This window comes from Epinephelus fuscoguttatus, linkage group LG1 (genome assembly GCF_011397635.1).
Source record: "Epinephelus fuscoguttatus linkage group LG1, E.fuscoguttatus.final_Chr_v1".
NCBI classification, from domain to species: domain Eukaryota; kingdom Metazoa; phylum Chordata; class Actinopteri; order Perciformes; family Serranidae; genus Epinephelus; species Epinephelus fuscoguttatus.
The window spans coordinates 9837540-9859070 of NC_064752.1; the positions used below are offsets into that span (position 1 = coordinate 9837540).

General features: G+C 40.6%; 1 protein-coding gene across 2 annotated transcripts in view; it reads left to right on the forward strand.

Annotated features, from left to right (window-relative positions):
- Positions 1 to 214: 214 nt before the first annotated feature.
- The window catches only part of ccdc71 (coiled-coil domain containing 71), a 78807-nt gene continuing 57490 nt past the window's right edge, over positions 215 to 21531 (forward strand). Inside the window, exon 1 of one of the 2 annotated variants that reach the window (XR_007450504.1) lies at positions 215 to 884. The gene's annotated coding sequence lies outside the window, so the exon portion shown is untranslated. The remainder of the gene's footprint in view (positions 885 to 21531) is intronic. The other variant, XM_049591083.1, reaches the window with a different exon arrangement.

Consider the following 21531-nt stretch of genomic DNA (forward strand, 5'->3'; position numbering starts at 1 on the left):
CAAGATCTTAATTAGTTGGAGGCAAAACTTTTTCTACTATGGCGTCCCCTGCACCGGTTTCTATAAAAATGAAGGTTATCTTAATCTGTATTCCTGTTCTGATATCCAATGTCACAAGAAGACATTTTTATTCAGAGTATATCAATTGTTTCTCTCAGATGTCCACTGTTTTTCTGCCACCAGTATGCACACGCAACTGCTGTGACGTGAGTGATGTCCACTCAAAAGTGGTCTATAATACCATAATTAATTAGTTGATTTATATTGTGTATTTATCATTTAAATAACTTGTAGCTAATGTTGGTGAAAAAACAGTGAAGCAAAAAGTCTTTACTGACATGTTTTGGAGTGTAAGCATGAAGTAGAATAAAATGGAAACAGTCCAAGAGCAAGTACCTCAAAATTACAGTACAGCACTGTGAAATGTGAATTACATTGTAGCACTGTTTACATTTTAGGTCATTGGGATGGCTGGTTGTTGCTGATGCAAAGAATTTTAGTCACAAACACAAAAATAGGCAAGCCCCGCCCCGCCGTGACGTCACGACTCACGAGTCTTTGAGGGAGGCCATGTTTACCTCCAAATAACTGAAGCAGCATGAAATGAGGACATATGTTGTTATTACTCTTTAGACTTTATTTTGGATTTTGTTTCAGAGAAGACTTATCTCGGTTGAACCTAAAATTATTTCTCAGTCACTTTTGCCCGTTCCCCACCCCCACCCCTCGGCGGGGTTAACAGAGCCCGCCCCCTCTCCTCTCTCCCCGGCTGCCTCCGCCTCTCTTCCCTGGTCTGTCATCCACACCGCTGTTGTTGCAGCCATTTTACCGTGGAGCGTCGGCACAGCGGCGACCGGAGGATGCCGAAACAGCGCCGTTAAAAGGTAATTCCTCTTTTTTGCTGGGCATTTTCATTCGCGTCGGTAACTTTCACGTTTCCGACTCAGCAAACACGTCGGATAATGTCGGCGGAGCTGAGGGCCAGGCCGGCCGGAGGGGCTGAGGGAGCCTCCACAACTAGCTGCTCAGACAGAGGAAAGATTGCTGGGAGAGTGTTTGGCGAGCAAGGCTTGTCGCTGGCAGTTCACAAGTCCGTGTGAAAAATGGCGACGTTTTTCATCAAGCCACTGAAAGTTGTAAATGATCTGTGCAGCGGTTACATGGATGTACATGCGGCCACAGTTTGAGTGTTTTGGAGAGCTGTGTTACACAAATTATACTGTCTTTGGCGCGTTCGTAAAGGGGGCGCTCCAGAGCTACACAACGACGTAGGTTTACGCACGTTTTGTAGCCTAATCTCTATTAGCTAGTCTGTTGTTTTTTCCTCTTTTCTAGTGGTTCTGATGTTAGTTTTTAAAAATATAGTGACACCAGTTAAGGTTTCTTTGTTCTTTACAAGTAAACACATCCTGTTTATGTTGTTAGTTTCCTTGCCGGAGTCCAGACCTCTAAATCCACCCATTCCATCAAATTGGCTGAATCGTCTGGCAATTGATTCAATGATTGCTACTGCGGGATTAACGATTAGCCAATTAATGACATGGGCGATACTGGTGCAGTTGTCTAGCTGTTGTAAAATGTTGTTTAGTTGTGGACTGAGAAATATCAACAATAGTGTGATACAGGGATTACGTTTTCTGAAGGCCGACACGGAAGTTAGCCTCGCCCTGGTTCCCTCATCAACAACAAAAAAAAAAGTTATTTTTCCATTCGATTTAGTATTATTACCCAAAATAAGCTCAGTAGCAAACACAAGTTTACGATACGTTTTGATCACCAAGATATTCTTAACAAATGAAAACCACTTTTATGTTTGTTAAAATGTAGATGCAATAGTCAGAAGTTAAAAGCTAACATTAGGATGTAAAACTACACTACATTAGCATGACTTATGGACCCTTTTACTGTTAGTAAACAGTATGACTTCTTTTGGTGGGCGGGGTTTAGCTGGAGACAAAACTATTCTCCCCAGATATCATTTAGCGCCAGCTAACAAGTTTTGTTGGCTTGTTTTAGACAATGGAGGAAGATGATGATGATGTTTTTGTTGACGGGCAGTGGGGGCTGTTATGTGATAAAATTTCAGTTTTGAGCTGTGACTCCTTCTTTTGTGGCTCCCAATAACACGAGACAACATTTTAAGACTTCTATGTAGCCTACAGCCCTGTGGTGAAGAGGCGTGTTTTGCCTCCAGCTAACAAACTGACGTCATTGTGGCGTCCCTAAAAGGGTCTATAAGGCTGCTTAGCCACATTTGGTGTGATTACGTTTTGTAGTTTCATTTAGCCACATTGTTAGCAGCCACCTTTATTAAGACACCTTAAAGCTTTAAATATCACAAGTTGGGTGTATACTGACATATTTATTGTTGTAGAATGAAACGTGAAAGTCTTTAAAGGTTTTGTAAACCACACACCTTATTCCAGGCAGCTAGCCTCAACAAAAACCAAGCCAAAAATCTTTGGCTTCGACACGAGGGGGCCAGAAGTGCAGAGATGCTAACTAATTTCCGCGTTTTAGGGCTCATTTCAACAGCTCTCCGACCGCCATAGACAACATAGATGCTGTTGTGAAGGCTATTCCAAATTTAAAGTCTGGGTAGAGCAAAAATACATGTCTTGAGTTTGTCACATCTCAAAAAAATGTATTATGAATGACCCAAACAAATGTGAATAATTTAGGAAAATTGCCAAACATATAAAATCAGGTTTTAAAATCATGAAAAATCTAGCAGGATTTGCTCTGAGACACTGGGGGCGTGTCTGCTGAAGCCAAAGAACAAACTGCTGCACAGCGACAGACACTCCTCCAGGAGCTAACAGCAGCTAACGTTAGCACAAAGCACACACCCACAGCAGTGAGTGGTAACTGCTGGGCTGGGTAGCTGAATCAGGCTTAAAGATTGACAGATACATTTGTGATGGCTATTTTGTGTGCGTTTATGACTGCGGCATTTAACAGAGTTGTTTAATGTAGCTATTACACTGAAACAGCTAACGACTTAACGGCTATGAAAGCATGTCACACGTAGCTAAGCTGCCACTCAGGGGATCAAAGGGATATAGTGGGGTAGGTTTTATGCCAAGGATGGCGTGTGTCATCAAGCCATGATTTCAATCCCGCTAAAAATTTCTGGACATGAAAACAGTGTTTTAACAGTGTAAATGGTCCAACTATTCAATGCTTTGTAGTTAAGCCCAAGTAGGCCTGTTTTCTAACACTGCGATTTGAAAAATCAAATATTATTTTTCCCAGACTTAAGCTTATCATCTCAGTATTGCTCAACATAGTTGTTTGTTTTTTACTTAATCCACTCTGCTATTATAACCCCGGCAAAACCAGTATGTTGTAGACTTCGATGGTATCTATTACCCTCCTGGAATGTCACCAGGCTGTATGATTTATGACACTAAACCTTGCTTTGTGCTGCAAGCACTCACAAAATGTCACAAAAGGGAATTTTCTTGCACTTATTTTCCTTAAGAGAGAATACAGCTGTACACCTTCTGATTTCAAGTTTCTCTATGTGACCAATTTGAGACCAGCTTATTTGCCTTGTTACGTCTTTATACAACACACCTCAATCAAAATGAAACTCACCAAAACGTCTTGGTTGGTCTCATTAGTCATTTAGTTAGTCCACTGTCCCAACAATCACCAACTCTGGTTTGGTTAAGATAAACCTTTAAATTCACGAGTTAGATTTAGAAATAAGCTATTTTTCCTTGTGGTGTCTCTGCTCTTTATCCACTGCTGCAGACTGCCTGTTTACTGTTGGTCCTGTAATGTTATCCCCACCTCTGGCAGTCAGCTCTACTGCCTGTTGCACCAGACTGACCTCAGGTGGCACCTGATGTGTGCTACATACAAAACATCCTCAATACAGACCCTCCAGCATGAGGTTAATAGAAAAGATTAGCGTCTGTATTTTTATGGTATTACAATCAAACTGTCCAGATTTCTAAATACCCTGGAATATGGTGATACTGCCCGCAGTCTGTTGTTTACACATGGCTGCACATCAACGTCAACTTAAAACAGTGTGAGTTTCAGATGTGTAATGAGTTGACAGTTCTGTTTGATGTTAGGAAGTGTTGTCAGTTTTTTTGACCTGTAATCTTGGAGACCTTTGAGACAATGGAGAGCCAGAGAATAAAAAAATGGATGAGGTTATCTTGTTAAACTTACAGAAAGCAAGATAGCTAGCTGGATAGGAGCTTCTCCCTCTTCAGTAACCCTTTATTAAATGAAATAAGATACTATCGTGTCAGTAAAATGGTCGTTAAGCTCAGAGAAAAATGAAAGTAGCTTTGAGAGCCATGTGACAGACTAGTGCTTTCATGTTCCTTGCTGGCCAGCGTGTACATTGTTACCTTGTGAACTGTAGTCTAGTTCGTCAGTGAGCCTCTGACACAGCCTCTTTTGCTAGGCTACTTCCTGCTTTGATCTGACTTAAAAAACAGGTTTCCTTTTTACAAACATTCCAGGATGTGTGCTCAGCATGGAGGTAGAAAACACGTTGCCACAATGCAATGATAATAAATTATACTGAATTTCACTATTTAGAAATAAAGGAACTTGTCGGAAATTAGTTAGATAATGTTTTATGGTAATTTGTTGCAGTGCTTCTAGCTCGCTAACATGGCACATATTCCAGTGAGAGGTAGCAGCTAGTAGCAAACGATAAACTATCCACCACCTTCATGTACTTAACACTGGTTTATAAAATTGCAAAAACTTCCATAGTCTGAAATCCTTTGTTATCTCAGTTTATGATGATGTTTAGGATTTTTGGAATTATAGAAACATTTTTATGGTTCTGCGCCAGTGTTAGCCGAGGCCAGAGGCATTGTGTTTTCAGGTTCTTTGTATGTAGGTACATCCCATCATTGTGAACAGGATATCTCAAGAACACAACAAGGGAATGTCTTCAGATTTGGCACAAATGACCACTTTGGCTTAACGATAAACTGATTTGATTTTGGTGGTCATAGGTCAGAGGTCATTGTGACCATGTCTGTCTCATTCTTGTGAACATGATCTCAAGAACACCTTGAGGGAATTTCTTAAAATTTGGCACAAAGATTGATGTGGACTCAATGATGAACTGATTAGATATTGGTGGTCATGATTCAAAAGTCAAGGTTGCTGTGACCTTGCATCTATCTCATTCCTGTGAACGCGATATCTCAAGACCACCTTAAAGGAATTTCTTTAAATTTTGCACGAACATTCACTTGGATTCAGTGATGAACTGATTAGATTTAGGTGGTCAAAGGTATAAAGTCAGAGTCGCTGTGACCTCATCTGTTTCATTCTTGTGAACTTGATATCTCAATAAAACCTTGAGGGAATTTCTTCCAATATGGCACAAACGTTCACTTAGACTTAATGATGAAATCGTTAGATCTTCGTGTTCATAGGTCAAAGGACAAGTCTATGTGACCTCATCTGTCTCATTCTTGTGAAAGCGATATCTTAAAAATACCTTGAAGGGATTTCTTCAAATTTGGCACAAATGTTCACTTGGACTCAATGATAAACTGACTAGATTTTGGTAGTCAAAAGTCAAGACCACTGTGACTTTTTCATTCTCATTTTTGTGAATGTGATATCTCAAGAACACTGCGAAGGAAGTTCTTCAAATTTGGCACAATTTGTTCACTGAGACTCAAACAATGAACTGATTGGATTTGGGTGGTCAAATTTCAAGGTCACTTTGACCTTCCATCTGTGTCATTCTCATGAACAAGACATCTCAACAACGCCTCACGGGAGACTGACCTAATAGAAATAGCTAACTTTCAATCAGTTCAATCAATTTTATTAATCAGGGCTTGACGCTAACTTTTTTCCCAAGGAGCACATGTGCTCCTAAGTTGAAAAAGTGAGGAGCGCACAAAGAACTTTGGGGGCACAATGTAAATTGATCAAATAATGTGTTTTCCGTAATAAACATGATGCAAATAGACATTTACAAGCAAAATTATTTAATGAATTTGTATACAAAATGTACAGAAAGCAGTGTTTCCTCTAGGATTTTTTTCAGCAGTCGGGGGGGCGGGTGAGAGTGAGAGACATCCCTCAACTGGGACCCACGGTACAATACCAGTGAAAGTATCATGGTTCTGAGTAGTATCGGGATACCACAGCGAAAATGAGGCAGATGTGCCTTTTGTCATTTATAAAAAGATAAATCACTTTTCTATAATACATCAATGATATTTCAATGGAATAAATTACTTATTAACTTACTCATCTTCAAAAACAGCATCAATAAGTGATTAACACAGGGGAGGTCAAAATAAATAAATAAATGAATAAATGAAATAAAAATCTACCAGCCACCCTCCTCCCCTGACATGTCCCTTCATAAGTAATGAACAGTCCCTGTAGTTTCTCCTTTGATAGGCCACATACTGTGTGCCGCCATGGCTCAGCTATTCAGGTACTTTTGGGCAGTCATGACAACAAGTTATTCACCTGGAGCCGGACTTCTTCGCCGGTAAGCCGTTATAATGCGCCGCCGTATTTGACAGGAACACATTTTTTATGCCTCCGCACCGGCAATAGCTGTGGCCAGAGGCATTATGTTGTCAGGATGTCTGACTGTCCCATGCTTGATATGATATCCAAAGAGATCCAAAAGATAGCCTCAAGAGAATCTCATGAAATTTGGAACAAATGTCCACTTTGACTCAATGATAGACTGATTAGTTTTTGATAGTCATAGTTCAAAGGTCAAGGTCACTGTGACTAGGGTTGGGACTCGTTAGGATTTTAACGGTCCGATTCCTTACCGATTCCTTCTTAACGGTCCGATTCCTCTTACCGATTCCTACATTATATTCATTATACTTGCTATACTTAAACAAATATATAATAAACACAAATGCAATCATACAAATACAAAAACTTTATTCTAACTGTTGCAGAGTACAGTTAGATGAAAATACACATTTGTGTGTGGTGTGTATTTCAGATTTAGAGCTTGTATCATCTCCCTGAGAATATATAACAACAAAAAGTGATTCTCTGATTTCTACAGTAACACTGTTACCTCAAATTAACCACAGCAATGTAATAAAAAATACTTATATGCATTCATGCTTGGGCTCTGTTATTTACGTGACAACACCTGAACAAAACACACACACACACACACACACACATTGGCTGTTTGTTTCTACCGCTCCCCTCGCTGGAAGCGGACCTCCCGCCGCCCACTCCCATCTCAAACACGAAGGTCTCCCTCTCCGCTGAGCACCCGGCGCACGCCCGGCCTGTTAAATAGCCTGTAACCATGACAACTGTGTTACACAAACTCAGTGCTTTAGTGATCAGATAATGTCGGGCTCGGTCGGGATTGGACAGAAATATGCGGCCCGTGCCGCACTCTAATGGAAATGCACGTGACGGGTTTTTTTTGTTTGTTTTGTTTTTTAACAATCTAGGAACCGTTTGCAGGAACCGTTACGCCAAATGTGATGGAACCGGTTCCAGAACTGGAACTTTGGACCCGGTTTCAAAAAAGAACCGGATCTGGATCCCAACCCTAACTGTGACCATGTCTGTTTCATTCTTGTGAACGCGATATTTCAAGAACACCATTAGGGGATTTCCTCAAATTTAGCACAAACATTCTCAAGTATATACTAATTACAATTTAGTGGTTATGGATCAAAGGTCAAGGTCACTGTGACCTAGTCTGTCTCACAGCGTATCCATGATTTTTACAGACATGGATGTAAACTGTAAGAGAAACTTGACTGGTGCATGTAGGCATACAACTGCAGGGCGGCAATTCTAGTTTATGACATACAGGATGACTCTATATGACATAAATATGATGCACTATACTGTGACAATTTTTTACAGCCTTTAAACTATGACGTTTTAATGACATACTATACAATGATTTTTTTTTTTGAGACCAGATTACCAAAAAGTGATAGGTAATGCTGCACACTGAGCTAATTGGGTGGGTTCAGTCTTGAGATCTTTTTCACCTAATACTTTTGTAATTTTTACAGTTAATGCTACAAGAACAACTTTTCGTGATTATCTCCTCATAATCAACCATTATGGTTTATCGTCTACCCCCTGCTGAAAAATCATTTAGGAGCTCAGTTTGTGAGTAATTGATGAAAAAACTTAAATTAAGTGCCCTCATGCTGCTAATCATTCAAAAACTACAAGTCCCAGAATTCCACAAGGTGCAGTGTGCCAATAGGGGTGGGAATCACCAGAGGACCCAGGATAAGACATTATCACAATACGATATTATGAGATATTTCCACATGCTGAGTTTTGCGATTCAACATATATTGCGATATTTTGTGATTTTATTACCTTATTTCCGGCTGCAAATTATTTTCCCAAAGGAAAACATTGTCTACATTAGTTGAACTTCACAAGATACATTTTTCAATCTTTTTTATTGCAGCATAAAGTGATGCAAAGCAGACAGACTGACGCCATCAAAAAACCTGTCAGAAATGCTGCATACACCTGACAAACTGTTGGCAGATTTAACGCCCTCTGAGAGGACAGATTAAGCACGTGAGTGAAACACTTCAAATGCAGGTATTCTGCTAACTGAATGGCAACACCCATGCTAGAAAAGTTTGACGGAGTAAAAACAAAGATGTCTGAAGTCGGGTGACTTCAGATGACTCCGGACCTCGCCCCCAACACCTTTGTTTAAAGCTCGGCTTCTTCACGTAAAATGTATAAGGTAGCATTCAAGGAGTCACTGGAGAATGTGTTCGTACATACAACTTGTGAGTCAGGCTCCGGGACCAGACTTTAGACTCACTCTCTCCGCTCTTCCTTTTATGCTTGTGGAGATTCTAATGAGTCTCCACCTCTTTTTCTTAATCTTTCCCACATGAGTCAGAACATAATGGTGTAATGCCCATGTATGTCTGGATATGACTTCATAATGGTGTAATGTCTTGGGCAATTCTGGACATGCACAGTCATGGTCTGACTTGTCCCTCCAATATGTTCGAGCCTAAACCTACTCTATTTTTTAAAGACAATTCATATGTGGATGAGTGCATTGGTTTAAACATATATTCAGTACATGACTAGATATGTGGATGCGTGCATGTTGATTAATACATTTTCATCACACTTTCAATCAGCCAAGGCTTATTTCACACTACACGTTGTCTGTTACATTCTTGTGCTGCAGTTTGCAGGAGGTCTGCAATGTTTGCTCCGGTGTGACTTTCGTGTACTGCTCTAGTTTGGAGAACGTGAGACAGCAGTCCCCAGTCCTCTGTGAGATAATGTGCCGTTAAAGCCATGAATGAATCCACTGACCTTGAAGTCCAGGCGTCACAAGTTACTGACACCCTTCCTGCTCTACTCAAAGATTCCTCAGCTTTATTCTTCATTTCTCTGTAGAGCTTGGGTATGGCTGTGTCAGTAAAAAAAAAAAACATCAGGACGGAGTCATATACTGACCGTGTGCTTTAGCATGTAACAAAAGCCTTTGTTTCAACAACGCTGTATGGATGCAGATCTTTGCACATGAAGTCGGTGATGGACTGTTATTTTCTTTGCTGTCTCAGAGTTGGATGGTTATTTTGTCAAGCCAAGTGTGTCCGGTGTTTGTTGCTTTTTCGGTGGAGAGGGTTTAGCATAAGCTTGGCCGTCAGTGGCTAACGCTATCTCTGGATGTGGCATGTGAGGCGAGCCCTCATATTCATAGTATTCCCAGAGTATTTTATTCTCATGACAATGCTTGCAAACATCCAAAATCCAGACACTTGATTTAAATGCCGATGGTGCATTTCCGATTGATTTCTTCGTTACCTCCATCTTTGTTTTGTTGAACTTCCTGCCACATATCGCTGAGACCTCTGCTGATTTCACCAGAAAAAACAACATCATCAGCACCATCTAGTGGACCAACACAGTAATTGCTTTTATTATTCTAGTACTAAACGTTGTACTAAAATATGTATTTGCAAAAATTAATAACATATGTAATAAAAGATCGATACCTGGCATTGATACCTGGCAACGATGCTGTGTAAACCAGTCAAGTTGTGGGAAAAATTACTTTTCTCCATTTTGTATGAATCACATCCAACATGAGTTTCAATTTTGTGAAGATATCTACTGCCTGCATGTTCATTCAACCCTTTTTATGTAGTCACTTAACTCTATAACTAATACATGCAGCATACGCATTTGTTACGTCTTGCCCACCATCTGAATTTTGTGCGTCATAACAGTTAACGCCGCCGCCCGCTCGACACTAACACGCATGTCGTGGAGCGGTGAACAAACCGATGGCGATAGGACGACAGGATATGGACAAGATCGCCCAATTCTATAACATAATTACTCATGATGTAAAGATCGATTGGCTGGTGACCAGAATTGACTGATTTTCCTCTTGATTGTCTGTGACTGGTGACTGACTGGGTAAGCCCAGTCTCCACCAAGCAGTACAGTGTGGTTCAGTTCAGTTCAGTACACTTTTTGTCTGTTTCCAATGTTGTGGATGGTACCAATGGAACCGTTCCGTACCGTCCCCATTTTTGGTCCCGCTTCGGTTGGGGTACCGAGCACACAGATCTGGTACTAAAAGGTGGAACTGTGAACACTGCAGTCTGTTGATTGGTCAAGCAGACGGTTACTCTGCTCAGGGCTGAGTCATGGCTGGTTTTGGGGCTCATGCAACCACTGTTCATACTGTGGAGAGTAGGGATGTCCCGATCCGATATTCGGATCGGTATCGGCCGCCGATATCGGCAAAAAAACGTGCATCGGATCGGACTGACTCCGATCCAGGTTTTCCGGCCAGCCCAGCGCTCCGCGATTCAAGCAGTCCATTCCAGTGATCCGCTCCAGCACTTACTATCAATCCACCAGGCCAGCATGCAGACGGCAGACACACATGGAGGGAAGGGTAGGAAGAGTAGCGGTTAATTTAGTTAACTGACTATTTGTTTTCTGCTCTGGTTTTTTGAGAGTGATCATTTTTATTTGGTTTACACTCTTACTGTTTAAGTAAAGAGCACTGATGGCATTGTTTTGAGCACAATTAGTGAAATTGGAGCCATGGATGGACTGTTGCTTATTTAAACACTTGTACAATATTGTGTGTGGTTTTTTGTCCCCTCTGTTGGTCCCAGGAAACAGCAGCAGCAGGCTGGCACTGACACTACTAAAATAACTGAAAAGGAAAGGCTGCATTGTTTGTTAAATGTCAACAATGTCTTGTGGTGTTAATCTATTTTTTATTTATTAGGGGGCCAAAGCACAAGCGTGTGGAGTCTTGCTGCTATTTTAATTTCAGTGTTAGACATTTTAAAGATTTCTTGTGTTGATTTATTTTCTATTTATTAAGGGGTCAAAGCAGCCAAAGCAAACCAGCTATATTTTTTTATTTAATGTTAATGTTCAAGTTTAAAGTTTGTTTATTTAACCCTGTTAACAATAAACGGGTCAGTTTCTCATACCAACTGTTGTGGATCATTCTAACTAACCTGATTAAGTAGTTGTTCTTGTTAGAGTAATATCGCTTGATCAAACCTTTTCTAACATGACTGACAACAAAATAAGTGAATATGTATAATACGCGCTTGGATCGGTATCGGTATCGGCCAAAACTCAAGGCTGTAATATCGGTATCGGATCGGAAGTGAAAAAGCTGGATTGGGACATCCCTAGTGGAGAGTTTTATTAGTAAACTGTAACTATAAAATGAAAGGATGTTTTGCTGCCTCTCATAGCAGTCTGAGAAAAAGTAACTTAATTCACTGGGCCGACTGCTGGCGACTTTTAAGGTGGAACGTTAACTTCTAATGTTACTCAGTGCATAAGTTGACAACATGAATCCATCAGCACACCTTAAATTTCACTGTGACAACTTTGACCATGACTTTAGTTTTTATATGACATGCATTTTTTTAGTAATGGGTGGATCTAAAAGCGTTTAAAATTTTTATTAATCTTGACTGGGTTATGTTAACTGCATATATTCTAATCCTCACTCAGAGAGGAAAAAAAACACTGTGTCATTCCTGTGGGCTCCGGCAACACTAAACCCCTGAGCTTGCCTGAGAAGAACTTAATGAACAAACCCGCTATTTTTAAATATCCCATGGAGAGAGACTCTCACTGCAGCCTGTTTTATTTTGTTCTGAAAATGTCAGCGTGCAGCCTCGTTCCGTGGATGATAAACGAGGTGCAGACTTCCATCTGTGTCAGTGGTAAAGGAGGAAATACATTGAGGGCAGAGCAGTGAGTGACAACAACCCTGTCCACATTTAAGGGTAATGTTTGTGGTGGAAACACTAGGGACTAGGTACCATGTCTGAAGGGTTACTTTTGGTTCCAAAGGTACTAAACTGAAAGAGTTTGGTGGAAACGGGACTTTAGTCTCAGATATAGCCAATCCTGCGCTGATCTTATTTACATGCAAGGCACATTAGGATTCACTTCAGACGGACAGCGACACAGACAGTAAACACTGACCTTCACAACCACTGTAACCTGTTCTCATTCCCAGGATGTCAGATACTGACGCTTTGTCACGCCCCCTTGGTAGCAACTTTTCAGACCCTCTTGGTGAATAAATTTCTCAAAAGCGACTAGCAAGAAATTTAGCAAATTTATCAGACTATCATGGGGAAATGCATTCTGCACGTGATTTAAAAGCTACTGTTCTAAGCTAACCAGCAGACTGAAGTATATAACCCAAATCTGTATCAATCACAGAGTTAAAAAGTAGCTCAAAGTGTAGTGGAGCAAAACTAATGCTAACTGTTTCCTGTAGGTGGATGGAAGTAGGGCTAGGTGATAAAACAAGTACATCAATTATCTCTTAATGATTTTCCTCGATAGAGATATAATAAATGTTCAACAAGTCCTCCTCCATCCTCCTTGACCCCTGTAAAAGGGGGTGGAAATGTACCTTAAATGTTAGTCTCCATCTGCCATTAACCAGTAGAAGAAGAAGGAGGAGCAGCAGCAGCAGCAGCAGTAGTAGTAGTAGTAGAAAAAGAAGTAGATGAGACCAGCCACTAATGCATATGGGTTATAATGTTACATCAACATTTTACAGGCTCAAAAAATAATTTTAGTATCCTTGTTTTGATAATGGATAACAGCGCAGCATTACCAAATGACTGAATTTGCCACATCATGTCAGCTACAGTAGCTGTATGTTTAGTCAACTCATCTAATGCTAATGGTAATTCAGCAGGTTACCGTGACTGAATAATTATTTCATGAGAATAACATAACGTGACAGGTAATGTGAATAAACAGGCTTACACTGATGGCAGAAGCGCCCTGATTTGTTAATTTTCGCACAGCTGGCCATCAGCAGTAGCCTGGCCGTTCACACCAGACATGTACTTCTCTGCGCCAGTCAGCAAACGATTCTGGTCTCTGCTCTGTTTCAATCACATTTAAAGTTCAGTCTCTCCGTCTCGCTGCATTCTTGTGAATGCGGTTTCTCAAGAATACCTTGAGGAAATTTCCTCAAATTTGACCCAACTGTCCACTTGGACTCAAAAATGAACTGATTAAAATTTGTTGGTTTAAGGTCAAGGTTACTGTGACCTCACAGAATTTTTTTGTCCATTACTCAGAAATTTATGCTGATAAAGACAAAATTTCACTCAAATGTTTAAAAGGATATAATAAGGAAGTGATGACTCTTTGTATCCAAAAGGCCAACTTCATTGTGACATCATAATGTTCTGCAAAAACATTTTCTGGCCATTATTCACTGTCATATCTCAGGAACAGAAGGGAAGACATTTGGTCAGATACTGAATTGGTGACACTACCACCTTGAAACTGTGCTGATTGTATAGATCTTCTGTGCTGCCGGGGGGGAATGTTTGTGAAGCATCCATGTTTTCACAGACATGGATGTAAACTGTATTGACGGGTTTGCGGAGGCATACAACCACAAATAATTCTATTTTTTTCTGTTTATGTTGTTTATATTGTCAACTAAAACACTTCTAAAATGTTTCAGACCGTCTGTAAAATGAGTTGGACATGCTCCTGACTAGAATTTCTTAATACATTGATTTATTTATTGACATTTTTTTGATTCCTATCTTTTTGAATGTACCTCAGATTTGTGAAATGTTCTGCTGTTTGGCAAATGTTGCCATGCGCTGACAATCAATAATAGTTGAAGCCACAATTAATGTATGATTTGTTCCACTTTCAGTCTAAAATTTAAAGGCTGATTTTTGCTCTTGAGTGAAAGTCGAACAAATCATACAGTCGAACAGTCATAGTAATTTGACTTTCATCCTGATAACTATTATTATCAACTGACTTACAATGTTTTAGCGTGACAACATTTTTGCCATATCGCCCAGCCCTACTACAGCCGTGTTCTGCTATCTCTGATGCATAGGGTTATCATGGTAAGGCTGCCACCGACTAAAAATATTCCTAGTCAACCAATAGTTGTCATTTAAGGCTATTAGTCGACTATTCGCCCGCATGTTTACCATATGAATGTTGTTATCAAATTATATATTTTGGGCGGGGCAACACAATGGTTTGAGTTGAAGGTGTGAGAAAGAATAGTATCAGTAACATTGTTAACACTGTGCTACATTACAGAGAAATACAAAACCGTACTAACGAACCTTCATTAATATAGGCCTATATTTTATCTACAAGTGCACATCACACTCTGAGCGAGCCACCTGTTAATCATGCTGTCGGGAAAGCAGTAATGATGGTGCTAAGTGGCTAATGGGCATGTAGCTACTTAAATTTTTCAAATGACACGTCATGATTGTAATAGACGAATGAGTTTACATATCACCTTGGGTTCGTCCCAAGTGTGATCGTGTAATTCCACATTTTGGATTTCCTGCCCGACATGTTATTAACTAGCCTGTGTAATAACCGCAAGTACCAGCCCTGGAAATTAGAGGCCGTACACATGCTGCATCTTTAACCGCTCAGTAAATGCGAAGTCGGGCGCTGGGTGCTATTCTCATGTCTTTTTTGTGACAGCTTTCAAGAGTAGTGCTGCACGATTTGGGAAAAATGTGCGATTGCGATTATGGTGGACAATATCGCGATTTGCGATTGCGATTACAATATAATTACAATAAAATGTAATAAATAAATGGTATCATGAGTCTTTTTGCTTGATTCAGTGTTTCCTCTACATTATATCAGGGGGCACTGTCCTGACAGTTATTGTTATGGACAGACAGTGTGTCAATGACCATCAACAGACTGAGCACAGTCAAACACACTGCTCACACAGCAGCGCAGCACGGACCAGTACACACAGCGGAGCGAGCATATGTTGCGTTCAGGCGTTGTCACGTAAATGACAAATTCCAGTGTCATAGCACAACACAGCAGCATGTCAAGTGGGCCGAACCTGAGCAAAATTGCTCAATTTTTCATTTGTTATGGATTCCATGATTTCCCTGTGACACTTACAAATGTTTGCTTAACTGTGCTTGGATGTTGTTTTATGAGGCTCTGGCGGCTCTCAGTTGTCTCTTTGTCTTTAACGTTACACGGCTCGGCTTTCTCTCGCATGCACTCTTCCTACTTTTCCCTGTGCTGTCTCAAGTGTTGTAATAGATTGGTCGTGTTGCCGCGGGACGTGGTGACTTTAACTTTTAAACTTTTACACAGCACGTCTTTCAGGTACGGCGACGTTGGACAGAAAGACGTGCTGTGTAAAAGTTTAAAAGTTGAAGTCGCCACGTCCCATCTCAAGTGCTGATATAGATTGGTCATGTTGCTGCGGGACGTGGCGACTTTAACTTTTACACTTAAACAGCACATCTTTCTGTTCAACGTCGCCGTACCTGAATCCAAAGTATCGCCATGTAAGAGACGTTTTTTTTGCCACCAACTCAGGCTGTTCATGGTCAAGCTCACGCTCTTCTTCAGCGTCTGTGTTGGTCACTGCTGCATGCTGGCTGTACGCACCAGGATAGCTTGTGGGTGTGATGTCAACAAACTCCACACACTACAGGAGAGGCAGTCACGTTCACAGGCACACACGTTAACATTTATTTAGCCTACATTAAATCGCAGATCGCAGCCTTTTATGTGGTTACGTAATCGCACAGCCTGACATTGCGATTGCGATTAGATTAATCGCGCAGCTCTATTCAAGAGCATGGCAGCAGGTTGCGTCTGAGGTTGCTAAGCAACCTAAACAAGTACTGTATCATAGCCAATGTACCTGAAATCCTGAGTGCAGAGCTGATCTTCTTCCAGGAACTGTTAATAAGTGTGTAGGCCTATCATCCGTGGGACAGATCAGGACCAGGACCAATGAAACCTGGCAGACTAATGACCTTTCTGGTCGGCTTACATTTGGTTGACCATTAGGGGGCAGCTTTTCATAATTTAGCCACTTTAAAGGACCCACCAAAAACCATCAATATCAGTTAAATTGAATACTATATTAAAAAAACTTCACATACTAACTGATCAACACAACAGCATACCAGCAACTCCTGTGTTTTAAAATGATGGTTTTTGTCAATAGAGTCTGGTGGCTTTAAGATAATGGTATCAGTTTCCCATGAGAAAGGGCTGTTAGATGGCACGGTGAAGTGGTGAAAATATTCTAAATATATCAAACACTTAAACTGATAATAGTTTTTTGGGGTGGGCTTTTTTTGGGTGGCTATATGTGATTCAGTCTGTAGCAGTGCAAGTGGAAACGGCACTGTTTATCTGTTTATATCAGGCTGTAATTGTTCAGGCAGTAGCCATGTCACTCAGCGGTAAAACAACTGACACACTCTCCACTGAGTAAACCCTGGCTGTTTGGAACAGGGCTGCTCAGTTTCTCTGTTGTTTGTTTTACCTAGCATTACCACAGTTTCCTGTTCTTTGCACTGCAGAGCAGCGAATCATTCAGAAGCTGTTCATTAAGATAATATCTGCTCATTGTTAGCATTAACACAGTTAGCTGTGTTGCTGCTGCTTCTTGTGTCATTTTCAGTGGGGTCATAGATGCATTTAGACCATGATTGCAACATTTTTCCTTTCAATAACCACTAGTGCAAGACAGCAATACTGGCAGTGATGTACAATTACTATATGTGAAATGATGCTTATCAGTGTAACAGCTCAGGCTGCAGTGCCTTCATTCATCATCTATGAAGTAGATTTTCACATAAGCAAAAGTGTTCATTATAGTTCAGTCATAAAATCCGAGTGGGCTGACAAGCATCTCACCTGCCAGGCTCCTGATAGAGCAGTCAGCCACTGATGGGTAGAGGAGGTTGTAGCGTCTGGTTCAGAAGCAATCAAACCAACTTTGGTGCGTTCAGCAACGGAACTGTGGTCTGCATAGCGCTGCAAAGGTTTTCAACTACACTAATATTTTTTGTCATAGTTTTTTGTTGATTAATTAACACTGTCCACCAGCTCTGCCTACTTAATATGCATGTTTTGTATCAGGGGTGTAGTGCTATTTGTTTAGGTACTGCAGCGCACCTAGGACAAATGTGCATGCCTGCACAGTTAGGTTGTGGCTTTTTTTAAAGGTTGTGTAAACATGGTTCCCATGGTTGCAAGTTTACGCACATTAGTCAGCTACAACTCTGAGATGAAAGGATGTTTGGTAGGGTTTTCATCTTAAACAGTTAACATTTAGCAGCTAGAGTCTTAGAAAAAATAATGTAATTCACTGTGCAACGCTGACAGCTACTGGCAGCAGTTAAGGTGGAAGGTTTTCTTGCATGTTAAAATCCATAAGTTGGCATTGTGAATTAGGGCTGGATGATATGGACAAAAATTCATATCGTGGTATGAACAGGCTGACTGGCATTACACAACATATATCTCAGTATTTTCTACGCAGTGGGCAACATGTTTTCAGTTACAAGTCAAAGCCACATTTGAGATGTCACAAGCACTTAAATGAAAATCAACTGCGATGAAAATAAAATGACTGATTTCTTTTTCGCTGTTTGAAAATATAAAGCTGCACAACAGTTACAACTCCAAAACACTAGTCGGCACAATGCTACACAATGTGGCGAACACCAGGCTGCTAACATTACATTACGTTCATAGCACCATTTCCAAGAAAATAATAAAGTACTAGGTCCAGTACACGTAACAGCAACACATACTACTCATAATATAATTACAAACCAAGTCACTTACTTATCCAACAGCAGCAAGGCAACATCCGTGTCTGCCCTCAGCCCAATTTCTTCCTTCAGAGCTCTCCACCGAGGAAATGCGACACCAATACAAATCCTTGTTTGCATTCTCCGTCGGTCACTTTCCTTCTTTGCTAAGACCTTCAGCTGAACGTTCAGGCTTTTTCTTTGTGGTAGGATCCTAATCAGCATTGTGTCATCTCCTCTAGCAGTGGCTTGGGTGAAATGGACATTTACGGACATGTAGAAGTTACGCTCTATAGCTTTAATAGAGACAATTTCAAACACAAGTACACAAATCAACTTCACTATAACTCACAGCATTCACAGACAAACACTTTATCTGGACACATTTTCCCACAAATACAACATGCTAATGTTTTTAGCACAAGCCTATGGCATTTTACATGGTATAAATTAGCCTAGCGATTAGCGGAGATTTCGTCTGCTCCAGGATAAATCAGACACGAGACTGAAAATGCTATTTTCCATAGGCTTTATTGTCTTCACAATTTATTGTTTCTCATGTGTGAAATCAAAGTAAATAAAAGCTTTGTTTCCACTGAGGGAAATGGTTTCAGCTTACAAAAATATTTAGGAGGTCTGCCTAGCCGCGACATGTAGTTACATTTCTGGGGTGGTGCTCGTCAGGCTATGGCTCTAAAAAGTGTTGCTGGAGAACTTGAGAATGAGTGAGTGGGGCGGAGCTGTGCGGAGAGTGTGAGAGAGGAGAGATGAACACTGGTATGTGTTGCACAACTTGACCCAATATCAATATTAACGGTTTTGTCTGAATTTATATCTTGCTTGAAAATACATTGATATATCGTACATAGTTGTTACAGTGCCCAGCCCTATTGTGAATCAATCACCACACCTTAAATGTCGATATGACGATTTTTACTATTCCATTTGTTTTTATTCTAACTCCTGTGTGACTTTCTGTAGTGATGATTGAATCTTCAAGCACTTACAAAAATTAATAAATTTTAAATTAAAATTAATGAAACTGCAGATATTCTCTTTCTTCACTTAGAGGAAAAAAGTGGAGCGTCGTTGTGGTGCGCCTCAGCAGCACTACACTTCTGTTTAGAACCGACGTGAGCTGAATAGATAAACCAAAACACTTTCAGATGAACTGATGTGAACCTGCAGTCTGTCTTCGGCCGTGCACTCCTTCTGTCTGTCTGGCAGCAGCGTGGAGTTTGTGTGTTGCTGTCTCTGATTAATAGATCTGATAGTGTGCATGTTTAACTGCAGAGATGCCAGAGATCTCCTTGGTCTGCTCTGTTCCTGCAGGCTACTCTGTCCTCTGCGCCATTTACGCTGTAAAATGAATAAATTAAATGCTGAAATTTAGGGGGGTTTACACAGAGCTGTTGGCGGATATCATGTCATGCCTTGTCTGCAGTTTTGATGAAAGGTACCCAGATCGCGGCTTGTAATATTATATCATGTGTGAGGTGGAAAATTACCAACACCAGACTGATGCTGTGATCATGTAGCTGCAGACTGTGTCTGTTCTACCAGGCAGCTAATCAGCATCTCCACGTTCACTGGTATCCTTATGGGACATTTCACCCAGATTTTAGGTCTTACTGCTGAGTGCTGTTGAAAGCTTTCTGTCTTTAACCACATAAGAAGTGATTACTTTCCTTGACCTCTATTGAGGTCGGAGGAGTAAATATCAAAAACAGACACTGTCTTTATATAGCAAGTTCTTTCAGTAACAAAGCAAGCAGCAGTTTAAGATTATAAATGTGTTAAATCTTGCTTCATTTTCTCGTTCACTGAAGACCTTCAGTTTGTCACCTTGACTGGTTATGATTGCCAGGAATCAAAGCTTTGAACTGAAGAGACGATGACGTTGATGATGTCAGCTGTTCCTTTAGTCCAACACTTTGGTTCAGACTGATATATCTCTAAAACTGGTTTCTTAATAATTTTTGTGCAAATGTTCATGGTCCCAAGAAGATAAACGCTGATGACTTGAACTAGGGCTGTCCCCCAGTAGTCAACCAAATGTTATTCAACCAGAAAGGTCATTAGTCAGCAGGATTTTATTGGTTGCTTAGTTGTAGGGAAAAAACAAAGCAAAACCAACAAATGTGAAACATTAGGAGCTGCACCTCCTCCCAAACCTGGGTGACCAGGCTGTAATCAGAGAGGATTCAACATGTCAACTGACGTGGTCTCGCCTGATGTTCTGCCCTGTTCTCTCTTGACAAAAAACCCACTAACACCCACTAACATCTGGCTTTTGTTCTGGGTGGGAAATGTTAGAATGGGCATTCACTATTGGGACAAATGACTCTGCAGTAGTCGTGAATATTTATCTCTCCAGCTACAATTGGCAGTGATGGAAATAGGGCTGTCCCCTAATAGTCGATCAAATGTTAGTCGACCAGAAAAGTCATTAGTTGGCAAGATTTCATTCGGGCGCAGGAGAAAACAACAAACCAATAAACCAACATGAAACTCTTATTAGGAGCTGCGCCTTGTCAAAATAAATCAAAACCTATATGACTGGACCATGTGGGAATTTAATTTGAAAGGACAGACACAGGAAGTGGCCATGCTCAGCAGTCCGGAAGGAGTCACAATAATTTTCAGGGCTGGTACCTGCGGTTATTCCACAGGCTAGTTAATAACATGTCGGGCAGGAAATCCAAATGTGGGATCACTTTGAGAAGGTGAAGGACGAACCCAAGGTGATATGTAAACTCATCTTCATTGGTCGACTACAAACATGACGTATCATCTGAAACATGGAAGTAGCTACATGCCCATTAGCCCACAGCGTCATTAACAGGCGACTCGCTCAGTGTGTGACGTGCACTTGTAGATAAAATATAGGCCTATATTAATGAAGGTTCATTAGTACGGTTTTGTATTTCTCTGTAATGTAGCACAGTGTTAACAATGTTGCCTTGGCTAAAATATATCATTTAATATTTAAATCAGTATCATAAACATGCGGGCGACTAGTCGACTAATGGCCCGAAATGATGACTGTTGGTTGACTAGGAATATTCTTAGTCAGGGGCAGCCCTAGCTTTGACTTTTTGTTTCAACCACAACACTAACACTGACAACTGTAATAGAGATATGATTAATAATAATTACAGCAGTAGATACAGTAGAATATCATTAAAGGACGATAGCAACGATAGCAGTAAGGATAATAGATATATGACTAATAATAAGAAGAGTGGCAGAGGATTTAATCTCAGAATCAGATATGTTGAGCTAAATAGAGGATCCAATCCTTTGTGCGGTCAGCGGTCACACAGGTGTTTTTATTCACGAAGCTTTCATGCAGAGACACGCACAGTGCAGCTGTCTCCACCTCTCCTCCCTCCTT